The sequence below is a fragment of the Podarcis tiliguerta genome, assembly GCF_965153285.1.
Source record: "Podarcis tiliguerta genome assembly, chromosome: 5".
Classification (NCBI taxonomy): Eukaryota; Metazoa; Chordata; class Lepidosauria; order Squamata; family Lacertidae; genus Podarcis; species Podarcis tiliguerta.
The window spans coordinates 73,120,877-73,143,348 of NC_139538.1; the positions used below are offsets into that span (position 1 = coordinate 73,120,877).

Consider the following 22,472-nt stretch of genomic DNA (forward strand, 5'->3'; position numbering starts at 1 on the left):
CGATATTGCAGCACTTCAAGAAACAAAGAGCAGGAGAGGGACAACTGAAGGAAGAAAGAGGAGGCTACACATTCTTCTGGAAAGGTGGTGGTGGAGGAGTTTGGATTTGATATCCCGCTTTATCACTACCCGAAGGAGTCTCAAAGCGGCTAACAATCTCCTTTCCCTTCCTCCCCCACAACAAACACTCTGTGAGGTGAGTGAGGCTGAAAGACTTCAGAGAAGTGTGACTAGCCCAAGATCACCCAGCAGCTGCATGTGGAGGAGTGGAGACACGAACCTGGTTCCCCAGATTACGAGACTACCGCTCTTAACCACTACACCACACTGGCTCCCTTCAAGACTCCCTTCAAGGTCTACTTGAACAAGAATGTTGAATACATGGAGTAGGCTTTGCTATCAAAAACGATCTTGGGAAGCTCTTGTCAGAAGTCCCTACCGGCATTAATGAGCAACTTTAAACCTTTCAAATAAAACTTACCAAAAACCATCAGGCTACTATTTTAAGCGCTTATGCACCAACACTGAATGCCAATGAAGGCATTAAAGAAAAAAAGTTATTCTCAGCTGCCAACAGGCCTGGTGCCTAAAGCCAGCTCCCCTTAAAGCACATCTTCCATTCTGTGCACATGACCAAGCCAGCGTAAACATCACTGAGACAGGAGTGCAAACATGCTGAGATTGTGGGCTTGGAAGAGCACATCTTTGTTTGAGACTCTGTCCTGCCATATGATGCCCCAAATCAAAGCAGCAACAAAAATACAATGAAAATATGAATAATGTGATTGCGGCAAATGGAACAGAAAGGGGAGAGGATTCCTGAGGGATTTGTGTCTGTAGCCAGGATTGATCACAAAAGGTACAGTAAGTCGTATGTTTAAGGACTGGGAAAGGGCTGAGAAGCCTTGTAATAATAATTGTTTTATTGTTTATACCACGCCCATCCTGCTGGGTTTCCCCAGCCACTTTGTACTCAAAGCATCACACAGATGTGAACACAGTTACCTACAAAAATCGCATAAGATCTGTCAGCATTTCTCCTTCACCGTCGCTCTTTCCTTCCCAGACATAATTGCAGTTTGGTCTGTTTCTCCCCAGAATAGGACCTGGTGCTTTGGTCAGCTGAAGAGGCTGTCTCTCAAGGGAAAGACTAGAAAAGTACAGGCCAAGTGGCGGGAATAGAAAGGAACAAATCAATTGGTCACTGGACGGCAGCTCTGTGAGGCAAAGGGGGACTGAGGCTTTGCAGTGGGGTCAGGAGCCTTGGCCAGCTCTGGGAGGCCTGTCTGTGTGTCCGCTCAGAGAAGAATTAAAACACTTCCAACCAAGCTTTGAGAGAACCCAAATTATCCCGCTGTGTGCAAATGGAAGCTGCTGTCGACCAGGAGAGCCAAGTTTTGATGTGCCACCCGCCGCCTCCTTACTGACAGATAACCGTTCTGTTTGGACACAGAAATGGGGACATTAGTGAGTTGCTTCTAAAGCTTCTCACAAGGGCTTTTTAACCGCTCGGCTCCTGCTGGCTGCAATGGGAGTCTTGCTGCTAAATCCCTCAATTGACAGTTTCAAAATGGCATGGCAAAGAAATATCAGGTGCCCATTCTCTCAGGATGATCCTAGGACAATGCAAGGGACATCTTTGACAGCCTCTTGGCCCCACATGAGAAGTTTTTCCCCCCTAAACATGTTCTTGAAAGCCAAGATTGCTATATTCAGTCTTGTATAATAAAGGCATTTGAGCCTGTACATGGATACAATTAACTGATTGGATGATTCTACAGCCTGCCTTTCTACTAGACAGTGGGTCTCCAAGTGAAAACCTGTGTACATATAATAAGATTTTTTTTTTTAAGGCAATGATGGCTTGAGTAGGCTCTGGGGGAACAACTATGGATGATGTCTAATCCCAAGACATCTGCGGCTGTTTCAAATGATGCTCTTTGAGGGTTTCCTGGTAACCATGGAGGAGAATCTCCCTCTTCCTGTGTGTGTGGTACCTAGTGACCATGTCCAGGTTGTGGACTTCCCACCGACATCTGCTGCTATGAGAACGAGATTCTGGGCTAGATGGGCCTTTGGTCTGATCCAGCAGGGAGGGTTACTGTGACATTTTTGACTCTGTGGGAGACAGGATATTTCACTTATGTAGCTGGACAGGCTGTAGCTCTTTTTTTTTTTTTTTTTGCAGGCAAAGACAGCTCTGATGGAGGGCTCTGTGGATATTCAATTCCCAAGGCAGATGAGGGGGGAAAGGTCAGTTCTACAAGGATGGGGAACATGCGACCCTCCTGATGTGGTTTGACTCCAGTTCCCATTAGCCTCAGCCAGCATGGTAAGTAAGTAAGTGGTCAAGGATGATGGGAACTGAAGTCCAACAACACCTGGAGGGCCACAAGGTTTTCCCGTCACTGGCACCATCTCCAGGGGGGCCTGGGGACCCAGGCACCCACAAATTTTTTGCTTGGATTGTTCCACTGTAGGCCACAAAGGGGCACTTCAGTCTCTGCAGAATGTCCTGTAGTTTGTTTCCTTATCTTGAGTTTGTAAGAAGTGTCTTTAGTTATCCTTTTAAGGTGAAGTTTGATTTCCTACCCCGCACAGCTCATTCTGGTGAGTTTCCCTGACAACAATCTCTCGCTGTTGACGAATTCATGCCACTACCTTGATGACCACTCGTGGTGCCTTTCTTTAAAGAGACAGCGTTGATAGCATTGGCGAGTGTTGCAGATAATAACTATGGGCACAAAACAGATTTTAGTGCTCCTTCTGCTTGTTGCTTTGACAAAGTCAAGCACCAAGAAAAAACGACTTCGTTCATTTGTTTCTGGTGTAGCACTTAAGTAAGTTCAACCAAACTTATCAATTAAAGGTATGTCCCCCACCTTTCTTCCAAGCAGCTCGGGGTAGTATATACATTGCTCCCTCTCCTCACATCATCCCCACAACAACCCTGTGAAGCAGGCTAGGCTGAGACAGAAAGACAAGCTGAAGATCACTGAAGGAGCGTCTCCACCCCCATCATTCAGCCCAAACACTGATGTCAGGAGTGCATGCAAGAGCCAGGCCCTGTGACCAGTAGGGCTTCACAGGACTGGAGCCTTCCTAAGTTTGTTCTGGAGAGGCAAGACGTGGCCACACAGGTGAGGCCGCTTGGTAACTCACTGCACCTGGTGGCAAGAGCCGGGAAGGGATATGTCAGCATTTCCCTTTGGCTCTTTGCCACAGCAACACGCTTCCTCCCTCCTTCCTTGCAGCGTTTGGCTTCTTGCTCCTGATCCTCGGACCCTTGACCTGGTGACTCCCTGCTTCCTGACCCTCGGATCCCTGGCTTCTGGACGTTTGTTCCTGCTCCCACCCCGTCATTGTGCCCCCGATCCTGACGTCCTCAGCTGGGACTTCGATCGTCCATAGACTGGACCGTGACAACTGAGGTCCACCTCTGAGGGTCTTCTGGCATTTCCTTCACTGTGAGAAGTGAAGTTACAGGGAATAAGGCAGAAGACTACCTCAGTGGTGGCGCCCTGCCTATGGGATGCCCTCCCTTCAGATGTCAAGGAGGTAAAGAACTACACAACTTTTAGAAGACATCTGAAGACAGCCCTGTATCAGGAAATTTTAAATGTTTGACGTTTTATTATGTTTTTATATGTGCTGGAAGCTGCCTAGAGTGGCTGGGGAAACCCAGCCAGATGGGCGGGGTATAATAATAAAATTATTATTATCATCGTCGTCATCATGGCTGAATGGGGATTTCAACTCTGGTCCCCCAGAGCCTCATCTGACACATTAACCCCCACACCACCATGCATCTTAAGCCTCCAAGACATTACATATGCTATCTTGTAAGAATCAAGCATTGTGACATGGAAGAACAAGAACCTATGAGGCTACCAGGTGGAGCTTGATGATTGTTACATCATAGCCTTCAGGGTGTTTGCTGACTGCTGGCCATATGTGTGTGCTTGCAGAACACAGAACAGCACAGCACAACTTTTCCAGGGCCTCCTAAACCTGCTGTTGGTCCAGAGCTCAGAAGGTTGGGCTTTGAGGCTGGAATGACTGAGCCGAAGCTGGAGATTTGGTAAGGCTACCCTGCTGAGATCAACTGCATATGTGCTAGCCCCTTTGGTTTAAAAGAAAGAAACACAGGAATATAAATATGAAACAAGCTTAGGGCAGTGTAGTTTCTCCCATGAACTTCTAACCACTCGGCAGGCTTTTCAGTCAAATAAGCCATAGGACCAGGGTGGATTGAGTTGTAGTCAATTAACTGTTGTTCAGAGTAGACCCACTGAAATGGATTTAAGTTGGCCATGGTCCTTAATTTCAGTGGGTCTGCTCTGAGTAAAAATTAGGTGAATACAATCCATTGTGTCTACGAATAAAGAGCTCAGGCACTAAAATGTGAAACAACAGTAAGGAAGAGGGTTCACTGAACTACGCAACTTTCTGAAGACATCTGAAGGCAGCCCTGTATCGGGAAGCTTTTGATGTTTGACATTTTGCTGTGTTTTTATTATGCTGGAAGTCACCCAGAGTGGCTGGGGCAAACCAGTCAAATGGATTGGGTGTAAATAATAATAATAATTATGTGCAGGGTGCCACAAGCATTCAATCAACTCTTGGATGCAGGCGCTATGTTTTTAAGTACAGAGAGCATGTGAAGTAGGCAAGCTTGAGCCCCAGTGTAGTCCCCAAATAGAAAATATAGCTGCTGTCTCTTTATCATTAACTCAATGAACCCATAATTATAAAATAAACCAGGGAGAATAATTAGCATCTCCATCTTCAATTGACTTTCACCGTTTTAAATGCAATTATGTTTTAACTAATTTAGCACTTGCGATAAATGTTAAGAGATCCAGAGTCTTCCTAGCCGGGCTTATAATTTGATTTTACGGCCCTTGAGGATGAGTTTCTTTATATGAATACTGGTTACTTCTCACTTCCTGATTTTTCTGTGTATAAGGGGCTTCCTTTATAACCCTCACATCACAATAGAGCACAATATATTGTCATAGATCGTGTGGAAGACAATTCCCATCATCCCTGACCACTGGCGATGCTGAAGGGGGCTGATGGGAGCCTGTTGCTGCCCCATCCTTTTCATGCCTCTTCTGTTCCTGGGAGACAAATGGAGAGGGGAGCTTGTCACAGCAGGAGGAGGAGACACCTGTGACTCTTCAGACTCATCTCTGCCTCTTGGCTTCTCTCCTCCCACTCTTTTGCTTCAGCTTCCGCCTCTGATTCTGGACTTCTCTCTACCACAGACTCTCCCAGCTCACTAAGCCCTGTTATCTATTCAGCTTCTGACACCTCTTCCCTGTCTTCTCCCTCTGATCACTCATCATCATCCCACCACTCTCTGGGCTTTGAGTCTTCTTCTCTGGTGGTTCCCCAACTGGTTCCTCCCACCATTCCTCTGTGTGCAGCCAATCCATGACACCTGATTGAGCCCCAAACAGTTTATTCTAGAAGAAGTCATGCCCACCAAGCTCTCAGAACAGAAACATACCTGTTAGGGAGTGAAGAGGCACTGCAGCATTTGCCTGCAGGTTCCACTTCTTCATTCTAAGTTTTCTTCCAGGCTTGTTAAAGGTTCCTTACCTTAGTGTGAGGCATGCAGTTTGCTTGGTGAGCAATCAGATCTGAGATGATAGTGGGGGGTTGTGTGAGGGTCTTTTGTGGCTCCTTAGGGGGAAGGGTGTGATCTCGATGAGTCCTTCTCATGTGCATATCACAGATTCCACAAAACACAATCTATAATATCCCCTCCCCTCACAACTTGCCAATAGTCCCTCTCCTGATTGTGCCAGCAAAGCAGTTCGGGAGGAGGTGGGTAAACACAGAATCATATACTTGTAGAGTTCAAATGGACCCTTTAGGACCACCTACCAAAACCCTGGAATGCAGGAATATCAACTAAAGCATCCATGACAGATAGCCATCCAAGCTCTGCTTAAAAACCTCCAGTGAAAAAGAGTCTATCACCTTCTGAAGGATTCTGTTCCACTGTCTGCTCCATAGCTATGGAGCAGAACAGCTATGGATCACAGCTAGCTATGGATCATAGCTTTTACTGTCAGAAAGATATTTCTGATGTTTAGTTGGAATTTACTTTCTTGGTATGTGTCCTACCCTTTGGAACAGGAGAAAACATCTTCCATGTGACAGCCCGTTAGCTATTTGAAGATGGCTATCACATCTGCTCTTAGTCTCCTCTTTTCCTGGCTAAACATACCCAACTCCCTCAACCATTCCTCATAAGGCTCAGTTTCCAGACACTTGATCATCTCGGTTGCCTTACTGATATCAAGATATACTGCTCCAATTGTGCGTGGTTTCAGAAGATTGTGGATTTTGCCGAGAGAAAACCTGTGAATAGCATCGCACGACAGTGATAGCCAAGTCAATATATGTGAATGATAACCCTGCTTCTAATAAAAGCTGTGAAGTGTTCACATAGGTTTCCCAACAATGCCAGTTGCTTTTTAATCATGTACTTCAATAAGCTGCTATACTTGACTGCAGTCCTTCCTGCCCCATTAAAATCAGTGGGTGTTCTGTAAGCAGGGGATTGCATGCTTTTTACTATTTCTCTAGCGCCAGACAACAGAAAGACAGGTGCAGAGCTTCTGAGGCAACCCATATTTTATTTTGGTGGATTAGCATCCAGGGATGGATTTTAACACTTATTGCCGAAGCAGGCTGTAATGGAAAATCTATACTTTTATCAATAGCACTGACAGTCAGCAAAGATTACATCCTATTTTATTCTTTCCTCCCTTTCGGTTGCTCACACTGAAGGATAATACCGGGTCAAGAGGAAACTAAGCAGAACATTTGCTAAGTAAACAAGGTTCGTTCAGCTGTTTCTAGAATGGTGGGAGACTCTATTTGGTTTGCCTCAAAAATGACTGAGCGGGGGCACTTTTTCTGGAGATACTGAGAAAGAAGACAGTAATCTTAATGAAATTTAAAAAATAAGAGTGAAGCATGCTGGCCCACATTCGTTTCCCTGTGCAATGTAAGAATAAAAAAAAAAATACTTTGAGAAGAGGAAATGTATTATAAGCAGTGGCAGAGAGGCTTTGCTGGTCTCTACTTTACAGGAGATAATGCTAGTGGAGTATTCCCAGGGAGAAACTCAGGGGCAAGAAATGTTCTTCCTGGGCCTGCTCAGATAAGATTTTCCCTCTTGGGCAAAGTGGTAGCGGCTTGACTGGGTGTGACTTGTGGGAGCAAATCTGAGCTGGATGCAGATTTGAAGGGAACTGGAGCTGACCTGAACCAGGGTGAGGATTTTCTAATGAGGGTATGTTTCAAATGCACCGAATCGTAGTTTTACCAACCACTGTTAGCTCTGTCAAACCAGCCTCCCTATTGTTTTGCTAATGCCCTAGGATTCCAGTGGCTGAATGAAAGCAATACTAAATGCAGGGCTGTTGAAATTGAAAGCCTTATATTGAGTCTCTCTCTCTCTCCCCCCCCCCCTTGAACAGGTATTTTTAGGCTGACCTGCCCCTTTTGTTTTCCAGACTTCACAACTGATAGCAGTTACTTAGAGTGGGACAGGAAGTTAACATGGCACACTATGGGCAAGTCACTTTGGGGTGAGGACATGTGACAAAGGGGTGCCTTTTTTGGCAGTAACCTTATATAGTGTTCCTTTTTAATGCTTATAATCAGTTTAGATCTTTCAATAATACACCTTCAGGGTTTTGCTTTTAACAGTCTACAACTTTCTTTTCAAATTCTGTTAAAGAAACACACAGGGTCTCTTTATTCATATAAACATTAAGTTGAAAATACTGTAGACAAATAATGGTTTTATCTGCTTGTTAATTGCTTAAATCAGTTGCTAGCATATATAAAGGCCCCTCACTTTTAAATCTAACTTCTCTTATTTTTACACAGAAAAGACTTGATTTATTTTCATTATTTACATCCTATGCCTTCAACGTAACTTCATGATTATGTTATGCCAACAAAATAGTAAAGTACACTAAAAACAGAAAATAGTAATATATGATGTTGGTTCTTTAATTGTTCACAAAATTTCTTCTAAAAAGAACTTGGTTCTTTCAACACAACTTCTTCTTTCTCTATAATTCTTTATGACTTCAATAAGCAGCAAAACTCTTTACAAACCAGGAATAAAATTATTTGAAATTGTTGACCAAAAAACACAGGGAGATACTTGAGGGTTAGGAATGTTCTTAAAAATTGGCCTGCACTTCCAATGTTAATATTGTCAATCAAGGGTGTTCCACAGGGTGGGTGCCACTACTGAGAAGGCCCTCTGCCTGGTTCCCTGTAACCTCACTTTTCGCAGTGAGTTATTTAGGCAACTCTTGGTTGTTCTCTATCCCACTTAGCATTTGCCATGTTAAAAGTACGTTCTGCAATTGAAACGAGGTGCATTTTTGGTCAAGAAGAGAATTCTTGATTGTTAGATTTCATGAACTACCTCTGCATGGAACAACCTGGTCTAATTCTGAATATAGAAGTGGAGAAGAACAACTGGGATCCAGGGAGTTCAAGCTTCTTTGATAACATTATAGATCACTGTTGAAAGATGCAGAGTGTAAGCTGAAGAGCATCTGTGTGTGTGTGTGTGTTTGCAGGGTCCTTTTAAAAAATATTTGCAGAAGCAAAGCTTCTGCTAACAGTTTACGCATATCACTCCAGGCCAGCAAAACTGCCAGGGGTTTTATTTCACTGCTTTCATTGATCGTGATGTGACAGAGTGACTATTTCAGGAAGTGCATAGCCATGTCTTTATTTTCTCCCCTAATGCGTATGGAGCAGTTAATAGGTTTGCAGTCCAAGGTGATTTTCTACCACAATGCTCGGAGCCATTAATGTATTATAATAGTCTCGTGTTTGAGATGAAAATGCACAGTTGAAAACCAAAATTTTAAAGGTGCCTTCCCAATGCTCTTGATCAGGGGTCCTCAAACTTTTTAAACAGGGGGCCGGTTCACTGTCCCTCAGACACTGTTGGGGGCCGGACTACATTTTGGGGGGAAAATGAACGAATTCCTATGCACATTACGTGTTACAGCTAATGACTTGCATTTCAAACAATGGCAAAAATATTTATCTACGTTTATAAGAGCAAGGGGGAACCTATAAAGCTTTACAAGTTGCAAAGGAAAGGGGAGGGTTGGGTGTACCAAATCTAAAAACGTATTTTGCAGCTTGTTGTTTAATGAGGATGAAGGAGTTGTTGACATTAGGGCTGAGTGATACCTGCTTTCCAACATCATAATGTATCTCCAGCTAAACCTTGTGATATGCCAACATTAATAATAATAATAATAATAATAATAATAATAATAATAATAATAATAATAATATCCCACCCATCTGGCTGGGTTTCCCCAGCCACTCTGGGCAGCTTCCAGCAGAATATTAAAATACAATGATTCATCCAATATTAAAAGCTTCCCTAAACAGGGCTGCCTTCAGATGTCTTCTAAAAGTCTGATAGTTGTTTATTTCTTTAACATCTGATGGGAGGGCATTCCACAGGGGGGTGTAGCCTTATGAGGCTTTGCCCTCGGGTGGGAAAAATATTGCGCCCGGGAAAGGGAAGTGGGAGTCAACAGACACTCAAGGAATAGTTTCGTAGAAAAGGCTTTTATTTCTACCATCCATGAACTGGTAGAAGGAGCAAGTGTGATAGTTCACAAAAAGCATGCATGAGTTCACAGTCATGTGCACAAGCATATATACCCACTTCTAGTTCCCTCCTCCTTTTCTCCTCCCTCAGGAGTCCTGCCCCATGAGTTCCTCTGAGCATGAACAGAAAGCTGTCTTGGGACTATTGGACTCTTCCCAGGAAAGGGGGCGGGGGTGAGGAGCCTTGCGTTCAGCATGTTCAGATGTCTTGCAACTGGAATGAGATAAGATTCGTTTCTCAGGCCTGAGTAATTCTTGGCAATGACAGAGCCTATTCATTAACCTTTAAAAGTAACATTTTGCCTTTTGCACAGCATCTTGTGATAGAGCAGAGGAGAGAAGAGAAAAGCTGTTTTGGATTTTTAGAAGACAAAAGGAATTTTGGACAGTTTTGAGGCCTGGTTGGATTTCACAGACAGGATTTGGGTATCCTGTCCCTTCAGGGGGACATATTATGATGCTGGAAAGGAGGAAATAAGACATGAAGGAAGAGGGCAGTTGCCGGCCACACAGACAATCAGCTTCACCATGCACAACTTCTGCCTGATTCTGGCAAGGGCATGCACTGCTGCCCCGGGCTAAGCCTTGGACAGAGCACATCAGCCAGGGCACCACATGGCATGGCCCCCCCACACAAACAAAGAGCCCCAGGGTGCCACTGGCCTCCCCAGAGCTGACTCACCCTAACAATAGCCTCTTGCCAGGCAAGTGGCAGCTACTGGGAGCCACCGTGCTGGGGGCACTAACCAAACATGTTCCGCTCAGGCTCCATTCCACTCAGTGATCAGCGCAAGGGAGGAGGTAGCTTGCTGGTGCTCACACGGCCAGAGAAACGAACTGAGGGGCTGGGGGACCCCACTCACATTTTGGGCTCCTGAGGCCATGGCACGCATTCTTTTCAAGTGTTAAATGTTCAGAAAAAGTCAGAAGCCCAAGGCAGTATAAGTTCCTCAACTAAGTTTATTCAACATTTGTCAGTGACAACAGCTCACTCATAGGAGCACAAGAACCAAACTGACTGGACACACAATAATAAACCAGAGCATGAACTGACCGTTGACAGTTGACGGTTGAAAGTGCATGCGCTTACTTGCCATTAGAATGTTAGTCTACCAACGCTTCTATGATTGGTTAGAATGCGCCTTGTAACATAAAATGTGTTAAACCCAATACATAACATCAAGGAAATGCCTCACCTCACCGGGTTTACCTCAGTGTGTGGGGACGGACTGAGCAGGCAGCGAGGTCCTCCACATTGTGGGGGGCGGCATGCCTTGCCCAGAGAAGCCATTCTCTCTCTTGCTACCTTGCTCGCTCTTCCCAAGGCCCTCCATTCTGCCCTGGGTGGCCTCGCTTCTCTGGAGCGCCTGGCCAGAGGACACGTGCCTGCCCGCAGCCAGGCCAGAGTGGGCCTCCTGGGCTCATCAGAGTCTGCTGCCCGAGCTGGCGGAAGAGGCAGAGGGAAAGCGAGGTGGTGTTGTTGTCAAAGGATGGAGTGGCAGGTTAAGCGCGAGGTGGCACCGCCCACTCGCTTGCCACAACTTGCTGCTTGTTTGCAGGGGGAGGTGGCAAATGAGGAGCCCCAGCAGCTGAGCCAGTGGAGCCACTCCCCTGTTGGCACCCCTGCTCCATTGGGCAGGCCGGAGTGCGCACAGGCTCCTCTGCTCTCTGCGCTCTTGCCGCCGCTGCAGTCCAGTGAGCCAGGTGGGTGAAGAAAGCGCTGCCACCACGGTCACTGTGCTTGGGACAGGTGCCCGGTGTTTCAGCTGGTGGGCCAGATTTACAAGCCTGGCGGGCTGGATCCAGCCCATGGGCCGTGGGTTGGGGACCCCTGATCTTGATCATGTCTCTCTATTCTGGACTTAAAGCCCATTTGGACATTCCAAGGAAGTTATGAGAGATGGGTCATAAATGGCTGAGGGCTCGAGTCAACCCCTCGCCTCCTCTCCCTGGGTTGTGGGCCACCCAAAAGATTGGCTCTGGGAGGGTCAGGAGTATTGCATATATTAATATTTTGCAGTTTGAAACAACTGGAAGCATAAGAACTCACTCCTTTTGGAAGAAATGTTCAGGCCCACAAAAATATTATTCAAACTTTATCTTGCAGAACTCTTCAAAACAAAACAGAAACATCAAATGATACATCCAAAAATATCCATTGGCCTTCGACTGTGCAGCTCATGGTGAGCCATTTTACATGTTTTTTTTCTCTGTGGTGTTGGGGGGGGGGGACTAAACTGGCAACTCCCTTCAAAATTTGTCACCTGATCTAAGGTTTGAACACTAATGTGTTAGCTAGCAGGAAACAGCAGTTAGTTATCAACTCATTAAAAGCAAAGAGAGAGCTCTGCTTGCTTTTCTAAAGCTTCAGTGGAGTCTACCCATGTTAAAACTTTTCACTAATACACATTTAGATAGCATGACATATGTGGTGGCGGCTGAACATCAGAGCCACCGATCTGCTCCCTGCTCACAGTGCTCGAGTTGAGAGGAAGTAGAGGGGGGCTTTAATGAAATCCACAAGCCTCAACCTCAGACTTGCTCCAGTTATACTAAAAAAAAAGTAGCTAAAATCAGTAGCTAAGGCACCACAGAAGGTACTGGGACCTTTGTGCCAACCCCATTCAAGCACTGCTGCAACATCTAGTTCAAGCTATCAATCTCCTGACATCATGTTCCCCTCTTCTAGATCCTCTTCTGTTTGGATTGCTTAATTATTTGGATTCAAGTTATGATTCCTCCTATTTTTGAGCTGCCTTTCAGCAGAAAGTTGGCATGCTCATAGTGTAGAGTTCCAAGAATGAATAATCACAGTGAGGCTTGCATTGATTTCCCCTCCCCCGCCCCCACCTATTGGTCCCCACATCACAAAAAGTTCAGAATGTGTAGGTGGCATCATTCTATATGTGAGTTAATTTATTTCTTTATAAAGGTTTATAGACCACTTAATCAGAGAGCTCTTTAAGCTCTGTGCAAAATAAAACTGTAGATAAAACACAGCTAAAGTTCACAAAACTATTAAAATAGACGCCATTAAAACACATATGAAAACAGGAAAACTTTGCAAATGAATTTAGGTAACTGAGTTATGTGTCTGAGTAGGCTTGGTTGAATGAAAAAGTTTTCCACAATTTAGCTTTCATAAGGAGATCATTAAAAAAAAAGTGATGTGATGAGGGACCACAGATCATGTCCTTTCCATGTTAAGTAATTGCCTAACAATGGGAACCAAGCTGTGAGATACAGTATATCTATTATGAGTGCCACAATTATTACTGTATCACTTTTCCTAGGCTAGATCAGCCTTGCAAATATGTTCACAAGAGTCACTAGCCCATAACACTGGAACGGTCAACCGGCTTTTCTGCCTTGCTGCTGGAAGAAATTCTCACCTGCCACAAGTGAGCAGATGAAAGGCCTGTACATTAAAAACATCCTTCCACTCGTCTAAAAGGCCACTGATAGTTAAAGGCCTGGTTACAGAGGAAAGTTTTTGCCTGGCACCTAAAGCTATATAATGATGGTGCCAAGCGAGCCTGTCTAATTGTCTAATTCTTTTCTGATCGATACATTTGGAGAGCTGCTGTTGGAAGAGTTACGACTGCACCACTTCCAATTATGAATCTCTGAGAGCAAAAGGTGAGAGGAGAAGTTGAGTGCTGATGAAACGATAGCCTGCTTTGTGAGTTTCTGTCATAATTTGTGTCGGCTGGAATGGGAGAGCAAGTAAGTGTTGCACAGGGAGTGTCTCCCTCCTTTTGCAGGAGAGGTTGGGCTGGTTCACACCTTAATATTCATCCGCTGTAGACTATGTCTTCACAGAGAGAAGTTTCGTGTTTATTTTATTATACATGGAAATCCATACAATTCTCCATTATGGATAAAGAGCCACCCAGAGTGGCTGGGGAAACCAGCCACAAAAAATTATTATTATTATTATTATTATTATTATTATTATTACTGGCCCATTGAAAATTACCTTAACATTATTAACTATGTTACTGAATATGAATAGGCAGACTTGGTGAGGATGCGAGAGTGGGCCTTCTCAGTGGCTGCTCCAAGATTTTGGAACTCCCTAGAGAGGCTAGACTTCCTCTTTGCTGTCCTTCTGCTGGCAAGTGAAAATCATTTTATTCTGTCATGCTTTTGGAAATTATCTGCTTTTAAGGAAAGGGCTTTTAATAGCGCTGTGCTGCTTTTGCTACCTGTATTTTAATACATTTATTTTTTCATTGTCTTAATTCTGTTACAGTTTGCTTTTTAACTATTCAGTTTTATATGTTTTCAGCTTTTTGTATTTTATGCCATACTTCTTTATAACAAGTATTATATTAGTCTAAATCATAATCACAATCATAAAGTTACGGATGGAAGAAAACTGCTCCTGTCCAGCGCTTTCTATCTAAATTTGTCACAGCCTCTCCAGGTCCCTGCAATGTCATCAAAGGGAAGCAAGTGGCTCCCATGAAAGTCAATTAAGCTGTTTCCCCGACAGCTTCATAGGTTGCAAGCAACTTCCCCAAAACATCTGCCAAGAGGACAGGTTCCTACCATCTCAAAGCAGGTGACTTCCTTTTCATTCTTCCAGAACCCAGCAATTTGAGCAGGCAGCCTAAAGCCTGTGGGAGAGATTTGCAGCGCCAGCTAAGCCTATATCTCATTTGGTGTCTGTTGCCTCAATCTCTTCCTGTCGTCCTCCAGCAACATTCTGCCTCCTTTGATGCACAGGAGTGTGAGGTTAGGGAAGAAGAGAAGACAGATAAGGCATCAGAATGTAGAGGAGGAATCAACATAGGCAACAGAACTAAGGGAAGGGAAGTAAACGCTTATGGCATGGGCCAGTCTCAGGCATTTTGCCTCTGTGCATTCAGCAGTCCATGAGAGCAGAGGCAGTGCAAGACATTGTGCCGCCTGAGCCTGACCCAGTTGTCTCTGCCTCCTTCTGCTCCTGGCTTCCTCTGACCCTTCCATTTGCCTCTTATTTACTCCAGCCAGCTGGCCTCTGACAAAGCAGTGGCGGCGTGGGCACTGCCAAGTTTGCTCCGAGGAAGGGGGTCTTTGCTCAAAGTGCAGTGTTGTTGGCAAAGTTGCTCAGAAAGCCCCTGTGCCACTCGGTGGGTCTCAGAAATACAGCTTTACAATGCCTCAAGGCAGCGGTGGCACTGGCACTCCCTGGGCAACCTTACTCACAAGGTGACACTCTGAAGTAGCCAAGCCAGCAGCGCCCTTGCCGCCACTGCAGTGTGAGTGGGTGGGGCAGCAGGAGGCAAGAGTGGCGTCAGTGAACAGGCAGCGCTATCCAGCTGGTGAATTGTATGCAGCAGATGGAGGGAGGGCACAATTCATTGCCTCTCATGCACCTCCTGTGCCACATGACCCATGACAAGGCTGGCCCAGGGGAGCATGGCTATATGCACAGGCTGTGCCTCCAGTGCAAGCATTACCATCCTTGGCAGACTTGACTCTTTCAAATTTCAGCAGTGCCCTGTGCGAGGCCAAAGTGCAATGCCCCCTGCCTCTCACCTTCCTTTCTGCTCATTTCACCACGTCATAGTTGTGGGGCCCTCTAGGCTCTGCATACAGTGCGGCAGAACCAGTAGCATAGCATGAGGGGCCACAGAGGCAGTTGCCCTGGGTGCAAAATGGTTGGGGGTGCAAAATTTCGACACTCGGATCTGCCTCAATACGGCTAAATGCTTCTGTGGCTGGGCTCCATTGAAAATGGCTTCTCCGCACGAACCAGGAAGTGATCTTGCCAGACAATGGAACAGTGCCATCAGGCAGTTGAATGGGCATGCATACTCCACCTGTTTCTCTCCCTCACACCCACTCCTGTCTCCTCGCAGTCCCGGGTGCTAGCAACCCACACTATGCCACTGAGCGGAACTGGTTGTACTACTCTAAATCTGCCTCGTTTCTGGCTCTGTCCTTTGCACCTCTGTGTTTCCAGTGAAGATCTAAAGGGAGAACTATGTGTGTGTACCTGAGCACAAGATTGGGAGCCACACATGACAGCGGCTTCTGATCACATGGCAAAGCCTACATGCAGTGGCAGAGGAAGGGGGGGGTGCAGGGAGTGCGGCCTGCCCTGGGTGTCATCACTGAGGGTGTGTGTGTGACAAAATGAGTTACAAAAACCAAACTGGGCTCACAAAACTTTTTAGGAGTGACGTGGTGGCATTGGCGCCTGCAGGTTCTGCTCTGTCTGAAATAGCAGCGTGGGACTTGCGCCTGCCTACTGCCTCTCCCTCAGCCACCCTACAGCTGAAGGGAAGGTGGCGGAGAGGCTCCAAGTGGCAGAGAGGCTTGCCCCGCCCCCATGGGTGGATCATCCCGCCCCCATGGGTGGATTATGCTGCCTCCATGGGTGGATTGCCCTGCCCATGGCTGCAGGACACATCCCTGCACCAGGCACCCGAGCAGCTAGCTATGCCGCTACCTATATGTACCTGGCTATGTGCACATAGGCCACCACTTTAGACATTTGCTGAATGCATGGATGTCTGAGATCGGAGCCACTGTGAATGTTCATGCTGCAAACAAGGCCTGCAGATGCAGCCATGCTCCCCCTTTTACATGTTCTCCAAATATGTAGAGGCCACTGACAAGCTATGGACTGACTGCAATACGATTACTGACAAACCACTGATACAACAGCCATGTAATCATCATCATGTGGACTTTGTTGTGGTTGTCTCTATTAAGTAGATGAAAAACAGGCCCTCCTATTGCGTGCAAAGCAGCAAAGTGTGGAAATGGAACAGGAAAGCTGCCATAAATGCACAAGGGCTTCTGCATTGCTCTGCAGACTATAGTGGGATGCATGCATTTCCGAGAGAGAGATAGAAAAGCAAAAAGGATAACATTCTGGGTGCGGATTCTTCAGCCTTCAGATAAATTTTTAATTAAAGGGGAACCTTCCCAAGCATGTTTTTCAAGAGCTAATTAGCACATAAATGAAATGGTAATAAAAGTCAGAGAGAGAGAGAGAAGAGGATAGAGAAGAAAAGATGCATGTTCTGTGTAGAAAACTGGGCCCGCTCAGTTGTTTCAGCAAATTGGTTAATGAGCCTAACTCAAACAACAAATCAAAGTCTGCATCTCTCTCGCAAGTTTTTCCTTAGAATATAAAACAACGCAAGTTAAGTCTCGGGCCTAGAAATAGCAGGCATGAATGGCTGGTAAATTTCCCAGCAGAAGTCCCATTAGTGCTCATCCAAACTTCCTTTTTGCCCCATGCCTTGCACAGATCCACACTTCAAAGCTCCATGCCTGAAGGCTTCCCCCCGGCTCCACTTTCCCCAAGAAAAGCCACTCGTTCATGCTGAATCTGAACAAATGGCAACTCAGGTTTTCTGTGGATTGCGCAGAGATCTTGGTGTCTCAAATGTCAGTGGCACTCTGTGAGATGCTAAAATTTGGCACCCTCTGCCTCTTGCGCTCCGTTCTAAATGATAGTTGTGGCGTCCCCCGTGGCACCCCCAAGGTTCCTTGCTCTGTGACTGAATTGGTAACATTCCCCTAAATCTGCTTCTGTCTCTGATTCAGTGGTGAAGAGCAGGTTTTTGCCGGGTAAGTGCATACCCTCCAAATGTCCCTATTTTCCAGGGACTGTCCTGGATTTACAGAAGCTGTCCCAGTTTCTGATTTGATCCCGGAATGTCCCACTTTTCCTTAGGACGTCCCTATCTTCAATGTTGCAAGGTATGGAGTGATGCAACCCCCGAGCCAAGGAGAGAAATAACTATAAAACTTTTAGAAGACATCTTAAAGCAGCCCTGTATAGGGAAGTTTTTCAAAGTTGAATGTTTTATTACGTTTTTATACATGTTGGAAGCCACTCAGAGTAGCTGGGGCAACACAGTAAGGTGGTTAGGCTATAAATATTATTATTATGATGGAACAGGGCATCCTTATTTTCTTTTTCTTTTTTTAAAATAATTTTTATTAACAGACCAATCAAATCAAATAAATTCCAAATTACAAAGCCGAATTTTAAATTTTTGTTGGGGGTACCCATATTTCAAGTTCCGAAAGGGATCCAATCCTCTTGTTGCTGCTGCTTTAATGTCCACAAATCTGTCCAAATAATGTTCACAATTCTATCCAATCCTTTCTTGTTGTTTTCCACATCTCTTCTTGTTATTTTCATATATTTTTCCTTTCTCTTTGTCTTTGTGACCTCTGATAGTTTTCACAAGCGGGTTGAAACAAATTTGTAATCCTGTGTGGGTTTTTCCATTCGTCCAAGAGTCTTATTCAGACGGCTACTGTTATTTCATCACTTCCATAAAGAAAAACATTATTGCCGTCTACTCGTTAAATTTTCACAGGTCTGTCACTCCATTTCTCAGTCCTCTGAGGAGGTTCTGCCAAGAATCCAATATGAAAACAAAGCTTCCTCCTCCCAATCATCAGTCTTTCGACAGGACCTGCCAAGATGGTGACTCCCTTTTTATTGCTGCATCATCAAAAGCCCTTGTTCTTTTCTCAATCTCCATAAGCCAAACTTTTGGTAGTAAATCATTTCCACACAGTTTTTAATCATCCTGCTTAGGTCAATTATGCGACGGTTCTTTCCTGGGGAGGGGTTATTGGTTAATCACATAGAAGAAAAGAAAAAAAGTCCCCCCCCATCCAGTCCCGTTCCGGCATACTGAACCTTATCTTCTTCATGATATATTTGTGATATATTCCGTTAAATCCAACCCGTCACTCTACATTCACAGAGGTCACTTTAATTAGCAGTCTTCACTCCCGTTCTTCACTTGAAATATGTGCCTTTGCTTCTTTTCCAATTGTTTATTTCGAGTTGCTGCAGCCAGTGCGCAATGAGAGACAGCGTCCGGGAGAGCTGGACCCACACAAGGGCTTTGTGCCTAGTGCCCTCACCCACTTCTTTCGAATCTGGGCGTGATTTATGGCCACAGCAGGCAAGGCAGTATTCCCCATATCCTTGGGGAATAAGGGAGGCTGCATACTCCCATATCAGCCTCTTAATTACCTCGTGTGAGCGGAAGAGGTGGTATTGTCAGCCATCTTCCAATGCACCCCTGGTGGGCCCCCAGGGCATCCTTATTTTCATTGGAGAAATGTTGGAGGGTATGAAGTTGCTGGGACAAAAGAAAGAAAAGCGCTTAGATACGGAGCTTTAAAACATGGACCTGTGCCAGAGATTAAGGCTGGACGAGCCCTTAGACAGTAGTGCTTTTCTGTAGGTTCATGTTCATGCCATAGGGGCTTAATGGTGAATGATGCCACATAGCAAGGATGAGCTCGTTGAAGGTTGCTCCGGCATGTGGCCTTGGGGACAGCGTAGGCAAGCAGGAAGACTGCCCTATGCTAGACTCCCTGCCCCATGCCTGACGCCTCCTGGGAGAACTACCTGGTACTTCAAAATGATTTACAGATGGTATCTAACTCCGAGTAGACTTGCTAAGATGCATAAGACTGAATCAGGTAAGTGTTAGAGATGCAATGAGACTGAGAGTACATTTTATCATATGTGGTGGGCATGTAAAAGGGTAAAAGAGTATTGGGAAATAATTCATAGCGAATAGAAAAAAAATGTTTAAAGGTACTTTAAAAAACAACAAAACCCAGTCCCTTTTGCTGGGGAAATTTCCAGGTGTCAAAAAAGGTTATTTATGTATGCCAATACCACGGCCAGTGTTTTATTAGCCCCAAAATGGAAAATGAGCGAAGTTCCAACTAAAGAAGAATGGCAGCTTAAACTGATGGAATATGCACACCTTGCGGACCTAATATATAGAATAAGAGAACAAGAAGAACATACCTTTAAAGAAGATTGGAAAATGTTTATTGAATATATGGGGGCAGATTGTGTATATTTGAGAATGTTGGCAGCATTAAGATAAATGCAACAGTGTAAATAAGTTTTGATGGATGTAATAATGGAATACTGAATGATTTAGTTTATATAAAATATTCAGGGATTTATGTTATGCAAAATGAACCATGGAAAGAGAAGGGAAGTCACTGATATTTTAAGTTGGTTTAAATGAATATTCTAAAATGTAAAACAGAAAATTAAATAAAAATTATGGGGGTGGGAAGAGAGAGAGAGAGAGAGCCTGATGCCCCCTGAACCAATTTGTGGGGAAGAGGGTAGGGAGCTTCCATTGCACTAGTGGGACTCACCGCACTGCTCCCTCTAGAATAACTGTTTAGCTGAATCTGCCCTGTGCTACTAGGCTATGTCCCCATGGCTTCCTCCAGGATTTGCTTTGTCTCATGTAACTATGACTTTTGCTCCTCTGATGTGGAACCTCCTCATCTATTACACTACTACAGAGGCTGGTCACTTGTTCCAGGGAGATCCGCACAGCTCCCCTCTTTCATCGTAACGGAGATAATAAGTTTTTAGTTTGACTCCTTTGCCAAGACCCCTTCCCTTTCTTCCTTGCCCCACCCATCTTACCTTCTGCTGTTTGTATAAGGTTAGCAGAGTATAGAGAATGTCTAATTAAGTTTAATTGTGTGACAGCTTTAAAGTGGGAATGTAATTACTCATTTAATTATTTTTGCCGCTTGCTGCTTAAAGGGTGGATATAATTGCTCTTTCTATAAGGGCACTAGACTTTATAAGCTGGTATGAAATTATAACAACCTCTCGCAGGTTCCCAAGCCCAGCAAGGGAAACTATTACAGCTGCATGGTCTCAAATGACAAGAAGAAGACCCCACATTGAAACTCTTTTAGGGAAGTTTTTAATGACTGATGTTTTAATGTATTTTTAATGTGTTGTTGTTGTTGTTGTTTCACTAATTCCTCCCACTTCTTATAGTCCTGCATCGTGACAGTGGGACATCAGGGTGAGGACAGACTTTTACCCCTTTCTCCCTATTAATTAATATTTGCAGAGCATGGAGACATTATTGAACAAGTATATATGTGCCGATTACATTTTCATCCCCTCTCCATGCTGCTTATGCTAACAACATCAGTAAAAAGAGGAAAGGGGAAAGGACCCTGGATGGTTGATTCCAGGCAAAGGCAACTATGGTGTGTGGTGCTCATCTCGCTTCAGGCCAAGGGAGCCGGCGTTTGTCCACAGACAGCTTTCCGGGTCATGTGCCCAGCATGACTTAACCGCTTCTGGCACAATGGGACACTGTGATGGAAATCAGAGCGTACGGAAATGTCGTTTACCTGCCTGCCGCAGCGGTACATGTTTATCTACTCGCATTGGTATGCTTTTGAACTGCTAGGTTGGCAGGAGCTGGGACAGAGCAGCGGGAACTCACCCTGTGGCGCAGATTCAAACTGCCAGCCTTCCGATTGGCAAGCCCAGGAGGCTCAGTCGTTTAGACCACAGCAGCACCCACTACCCTAATAACATCAGTGAAGACATCCTAATAGATAACCTCTGGAGATGTGCAACAGACAATCTGCTTGGTTGCAAGAGTTGTCTCGGGAGATGACATCCTGGATGACTTCTGTAGGTGAAATGGAGGGTTGGGGCTGGGGAAGGCACCATCTTGTCCTTTGCCTAAGGCAGCCTAATGGTAGGGCCGGCCTAGTTAAGCCTAGTTAAGCATGTAGAAAGCTAGCACATGAGAGAGCTAGGCCGAAGCCATTTTCCCCAAGCCTGGGATTCTGCTCCAGAGTTGTACCACTTGCACTTTCTATATGTGTCAGAAGCAATGCCACTGAGAAGTGTGGTGATTTTAAAGCCATGCCACCAATCTCAGTTGATAGGGAACAAAATTTCTACAGCAGATATTCCCCTCACAGAGCTTCAATTCCCAGAGTGGTTTAACAACCAATCCTTCTTTCTAGGGAACTCTGAGAACTGTAGCTCTGGAAGAGGAATAGGGGTCTCCTAGCAACTCTCAGCATCCGTAACTACAGTTCCCAGGATTCTTTGAAGGAAGCCATGACTGTTGAAAGTGGTTTGATACTATTTCAAATATATAGTGTAATTGAGGCCTTAGAGTGATCAGATACTATCATGTTTAGAAGTCCTTGTTTAGAAGGATATTGACAAGCTGTAACATGTGAAGAGGAGGACAACCAAGATGATCAAGGGTCTGGAAACCAAGCCTTATCAGGAAGAACTTTGTGATGGTAAGAGTTGTTTGACAGTGGAACGGACTCTCTCAGAATGTGGTGGACTCTCCTTCCTTGAAGGTTTTTTTTTTTAATTAAATATTTTTATTAAGTACAAATTAGAAAACATACATATTCACAACAAAAGAAAATACAAAAGAAAAAGAAAATACATCTAACCAAGGAAAAAAATAGAGAACATTTTGTCTCTTTTCATATTTACAGTTATTTATACCTCCCAAAAATGAAAAAAGAACAAAGAAAAAATAAAGAAGTAAAAGAAAAAGATCATAGGTGAAAATTTTTAAAAGTACATAAGTACTCACAATACATAGCCGTTTCCCATCTATATTTATATTCAATTGTATAATTTCATCTTGTCCTTATCTACCTTAAATAAAGTGTTTGTTTGGTTGTTGTTTTTTAAAAAAGACTTCCACCGTTTACCTCACACGTTTTTAATAATCTGTTCGTCAGAACCTCTGTTCTTCATATTTTCCCTTTGGATATCCTTAATATCTCACTTTGTATTTTTTATATTACGCACAAGACAAACAAACACTTTATTCTAAACACAACCAGATTTTTGTAGTTGAGGCCTGGTTTTGTAAATAATCATTTAAGAACTCCCATTGCTTCATAACCATAGTTTTGGATTTTCTCCTTATTATATCCGTCAGTTTTGCTAATTCCAGGTACTCGCAAAGTTT

At 44.5% G+C, this 22,472-nt stretch overlaps 1 long non-coding RNA gene across 1 annotated transcript; it reads left to right on the forward strand.

The window, feature by feature from the left end:
• The first annotated feature begins 3,970 nt into the window (after positions 1–3,970).
• On the forward strand, positions 3,971–19,680 carry LOC310677340. Its single transcript, XR_014511096.1, has 4 exons — positions 3,971–4,081; positions 11,795–11,870; positions 12,981–13,326; positions 19,319–19,680. It is a non-coding gene; the product is annotated as an uncharacterized lncRNA (long non-coding RNA).
• The last annotated feature ends 2,792 nt before the right edge of the window (positions 19,681–22,472 follow it).